We start from the raw sequence: 5928 nt of genomic DNA on the forward strand, positions 1-5928 counted from the left end.
CAACCAAAAAAAAAAAAAAAAAAAAAAAAAAAAAAAAAAAAAGTACATTACAAAATGATTAATCTAGAATATATAAAGACTCTTACAATCCAATAATAAGAAGGAAAAGGACGATTAAAAATGAGCAAAAAATCTGAACAGATTCTTGAGCAAAGCAATAAAGCAAATAAGCACGTGGCCATGGCAAACAAATACATGAAAGGATGCTCAACACCATGAAGAGTCAGATAAGTTCAAATCAAAACCACAATGAGGCACTGCTGCATCCCAATAAAATCGCTAAAATTTAAAGATTACTGATGATAGCAAGTATTGCTGAGGATATGAACACTCAGAGATTGCTGGCGGTAGGATTGCTTCAAAACCAATTTGCAGTGTTTTATAAAGTTAAACACACATTAACTGTATAACTCAGCAATCTCACTCCTAGGTTTTTATCCAGATATTGGACGTAAAACATAGTAACAGAAAGATAAGAGGCCCGAAACCTGTAGGAGGCATGGACTGAGACAGGAATGAGGGAACATTTTTGGTGGCGGAGATGCTCTATATCATGATGGTGGTGGTTATACAACCTTAAAACATTTGTCAAAATGCACGGAACTGTACACGTAAAACTGGTGAATTGTATTCTATGTAAATTACACCATTAATAAAACCGATTAGAAATGTTATTGGTCAAGATGAAGCAGGTAAACTTATTCCATTCCCAATCCTGTCTGAGAATACTGAGTTAAATTTGAAGCCCGTAAGTGAAGGAGTAATAGGCTCTAAGAGCTATTCGATAGGGCTAGTCAAGCTTTCTGCAGTCTGTTTCCTAGGAATTGAAACAGTGAATAGCGCAAGTTCCAGAGACATTTTGAAAACCAGGTATTTCCAATTCTTTGCTTTCAACAAAACTGAGAGGTTCTGGTCAAGTTGTCAATCTTGCATAGCTTCCTTGATAGACCGCTGTGATTTCTTTGGCAGTTAACTTGGAAGGAGTTCAGATTCGAGGCACAATAATACATACCAAAGTCCTTTCACTGTTGTCTCTCTCTTTATGTGAAACAAGGTTGATCAGCACTTAAATCCATTTCTTTTAAATTTTTTTTTTTAAAAAGGAGCAAAGTGGGGCTTCCCTGGTGGCGCAGTGGTTGAGAGTCCGCCTGCCGATGCAGGGGACACGGGTTCGTGCCCCGGTCTGGGAAGAACCCACATGCCGCAGAGCGGCTGGGCCCGTGAGCCGTGGCCGCTGAGCCTGCGCGTCCGGAGCCTGTGCTCCGCAACGGAAGAGGCCACAACAGTGAGAGGCCCGCCTAACGCAAAAACAAAAAACAAAAAAAAAAAAAAAAGGAGCAAAGTGGATGCTGAACCCTATCTCAGTCTAACAATAACAACAGAAGTTTACCTGGTGCCACTGCGTTCCAGGTTTTCTGTAACTTCCATACTATGTGAACTGATTTCGTCTTCACAGCGATCCTATGGCACAAGTAATATTTTCTCCCTTTTACAGAAGAGGAAATTTAGGCACAGAGAGTTCAGTAACTTTCTCAATATCACACAGCTGGCAAGTGGCAAAACTTGAACTCAAGAAACCCAGCTCCACATTCTGTGCTGCTGACCACGTTGCTAATCTACAACATATTCATCCACAGGTACATGGAATCTCACAGTTTTCACAAATTCTTTAGATTAGAATCATACTCTTCAGTGGAAATGAAATTAAAATATAAATTCAAGTAGAAAGAAAAACAATGTGAAATTCCCAAATATGAACGCAGAACTTGTCCATATTTTTTTCCTTTTTAAACAGCTCAATTGAGATATAATTTATTTACCATACAATTCATCCATTTAAAATATACAGTTTTATGATTTTTACTATATTTACAGACCAGTGAAGTTACCTCCATATTTTGAAACAATTTCACCACTTCAAAAATAAACATTATGCATTTTATCTGTCACCCACCTATTCCTTCATCCCTCCCAGCCATAAGCAAATGCTTAATCTACTTTTTTGTCTCCATAGATTTCCTTATTCTAGATTTTCATATGAATTAAGTCAGGTAATATTTAGATTTTTTATGATGGTTTCCTTTCACTTAGCATAATGTTTTCAAGGTTTATCCAACCTTCCACATATACCAATACCTTGTTCCTTTTTAATGGCCAGATAATATTCTATTGCATGAATACCCCAAATTTTATTTATCCAGTCATTTGGCTGAATGTCAATTGAAGGCAGAACTTGTCCATATTTTTTTTAATTGACAATGGGTATCATGCCTATGATGTATGCAAATTCCACTGGATACATTTAAAAGTGATGTAACAAGTTAATTTAAAAAGTTCAGTATTTACAAAATTGTGTTTGCAACTATAGTCAGAAATTGAATTTGTAATTATTTAATCTTATGATGACACATGGCAAATAGCACCTAAAGATGTATAAGGTATTCATAGGTTTTAAAAGTTATTTGGGGGGTATGAAATCTAGTTTTCTTTTTTTTAATTCTAGTGTTCTAGCCGTCTATTAACTTGCTGAGTATTGCATTTAAAAGCCTGGTCAGTGTTACAGAGGTGGTAGGGGAAGCTGAAGAAAGATCGTTTTTTCTGCAAATAAAATAATACAGACACAAACACACACACACACGCACACACACATATAGTGCAAGAAGTAATAAAAAAGATAGTATCATTATTCAAAATTAAAATAGTGGCTTGGGATGTTTAAACACAAAGATTACTTGCATGTTGGACCAGCAGGGTTTTCAGCTGACTTATTGATGTTCATTCATTATATTGAATTATATTGATGTTCACTTCATTATAAAAGTTCTTAAGTCACCATAGTTACATCATTCTCAAACCAGGCGAATTTAAAAGAATAGCTTTTCAAAAATAACAAATATGATTCAGTCCTTCTGCTACTGTGGATTTAATGACTTTTTGGCAAGTAGTCTCTTGGAACTAAGGAACGTTATAATGGCTACTCAATGTCTATCCTTTAAAGGAATCAGTAAGGACAATACAGATATTCATTAAGGACAAAATGCAACAGCAAGGTGGACAGGGTTATGAAATAACGTTAAGTAAAAAAATAAATTAGTATTTAATTATCTTTACACTGAAGTACATGCAAACGATACGGGTCAAAAGGAAAATGGAAGCATGAAAACTGTTTAAGGAAATGGAAGTGAGAGATGATTTTTCAGTATATTTCTTTATTAGTATATAATATGTGAGAACAAGATAAACTCAAGAGGGAAAGAAAGAAACATATATTAAGAATCGCCTCGACGGATAACCTAGGTTCGCACATGTCAATATACGGGTCTGGGTGAATGTGGCTGGAGGGGGAGAAATACACGCCTCTACTGGTTTTAACATCTTCTGCCGCCTGTGTCTTTTCTCTTCCCGGCAGGTCCCCATAAGTCTCTGTTCCTAACCAGTGGAGCACAGGCTCTCCAGGTATGGCCAACACTATCGTCTGGTTAACCCAACACCCATTTCTGATTCCCTTCTCCCATCCACCCCCTCAACTAAAAACTCACGCTCCCCCCCCCTTTTTTTTTTTTTTTTTTTTTTTTACACGAACCTGTGTCCCCTGCATCGGCAGGCGGACTCTCAACCACTGCGCCACCAGGGAAGCCCTGCTCCCACTTTTATTTGCAGTTAGGTGGCCATATGCCACAGTTCTAGACAATTACATGTCAGCAGAAATGTCCAGGGAGATTGTAGTAAAGCCTCTGGTAATTTTTTGTTGATGTTGCTGTGAGGTAGCAGATGCATCCGGCATTGCTCCTTCTTCCACATCCTTCTGCCTTCAAGACAAATGGGTGCCTGATGCCACTCTAGTGACTAGGAGGGAACAAACAGGGACCCGCACAGACACCAGCCCTAGGACCGCTGAGCCACTGAACCAATGCCACCATCCACCTGCCTCCGGACTTACTGATATCTGAGAAGAATAAAACCTACTTTTTAAAGCTGCTGTTACCCTGACATGTTATTACTTGCAATTAGAAGCATTCCTAACGTATAGACCTGGTAATTACTGTAAGTGGAGCTGTGTTGGGTATAAGACTTCCACACAAACATCTGAGGACACAGTGAAGGTGGACAAGAAGAGGCTGAAAGTCGTAGGGGGACAGTCAAGACAAAGTTTCTCCAAATACAATTTTGTTCGGGGCACAACAAGGTGACAAGTTCTGTAAAGGCAATGAAATTTTTTTTTTTTTTTTTGGCCTTACCGCGAGGCTTGCAGGATCTTAGTTCCCCAAACAGGTATCGAGCCCAGGACCCTGGCAGTGACAGCACTGAGTCCTAACCCCTGGACCACCAGAGAATTTCCAGTAAAGGCAATAACTGTAACATTTAGTTTGCCTATCTCTTATCACAAAAGAAACTCAGTACATATTTGCGACATTGAATACATTGGCTCTGAATCAGATTATGGAAATGCACATTTTCAAGCCAAAAGAATCTCCCCATAGACTTAAAATTAAAAGTAATAAACACGGAAGTTACAGATAAAAGGACTACGAATATTTTATATTATTTCCAAGTAGCTATTGCCAAGTTATGTGTTGGAATATTTCACTTTGTACTACATAGCACAATTATAATTTTTATTAATTCTTCCCAGACCATGCAAATTTCTTTAAAGTATATTTACACTATTCATTTGCTCTAATGTAAACAAAAGTCCTACCCTACAGTGATCGGATGGGATTAGAAAGACAAAACAAAAATTCAAATTATATAATTCTAATGTGTAGTATAGCATTTAAAGCTTTCAAATACATACTTATTACATTGGGTTTCCAACTGCACATAGAGTCATGACTCAGACGGTTCTTTTATTGAGTAAATATGCATTAGGTGCAATTTTAAGCACTCATCATTAACTCATCCAACCAGAACAAACCCATTAACAGTGAGCTTATCTGGTTCATCAAGTGAATCTAGACTAGGTTTTTAGGAATATGCTTAAATGTTATATTTATTCATTAGACCTCGTTAGAATCATAAAGTAACATATTCATTATGCCAGGGATTTTTAATGGACCGTTGCAAGTGATGTTCTCCAAAATGCTGAAGTGATATAATACGATTAACTTTATAAGCCAGGTGTTAATTCTCATGATGTAAAGGACCATGAATGAATCACCAACATTATAAAGAATTTTGTTACCTTTGGTCTCTAAGCTCCCTATGTGATGTCTTCCCAAACTTCCAACCCCCAGTCTCCATTCACCTTAGAAACCTGGATCTCTTTCTTCTTTACCTGGAGATTCTATGGTTGAACCTGAGAAATTTCCTGAAAGCTGATGCTTCCCCCAGACCACCAGCCAAGGTCCACTGCTTGGGGCTTCTCCTAAATCCAGGCTCCATTGATTTAGAGCCTGAGGAGGTGAGAATAGAATCTCCTGTCCAGCATGAACTGGTATCTCTAAAAATATATATATCATTTTATCTTACATAGCACATACGACATTGACCAAAATGCTGAAAATGATTTAGTTTTCAGATTTGGTGATCTCCTTACTATTCTCTACCCATAGATTTTATATCTGCACTATCACTTGGCACTTCCCAAAGGCTTATGTGGTTAGTTTTCTTTCTCCTTCCCCAAGCCTCGTAAATAGGTAGGGTTTGATGAAGATTCGTTGAATAATGGCTATTTTAAAGTACTACAGATCTTTAAAACACTCAAAGTGTCTTTATTCTTTTTTCATGCCACCTGGCCAAAATTTTCTTATTCTTGTGTTTCAAAAAGTCATTAGTCCTACAACATATTATTTCATAACTCATGAAATGTACATTGGTTCCACACGTAGGTATCAGCAGCCCACTTGCAGTTACACCTTCCTGTTCCTACCTAGTGTTTCCAGGCTCACAGACATTTACCTAAGGCTCACACTTCGCTGAATTACAAAA

The sequence above is a fragment of the Neophocaena asiaeorientalis genome, unplaced genomic scaffold (assembly GCF_003031525.2).
Source record: "Neophocaena asiaeorientalis asiaeorientalis breed wild unplaced genomic scaffold, Neophocaena_asiaeorientalis_V1.1 scaffold684, whole genome shotgun sequence".
Taxonomy (NCBI): Eukaryota; Metazoa; Chordata; class Mammalia; order Artiodactyla; family Phocoenidae; genus Neophocaena; species Neophocaena asiaeorientalis.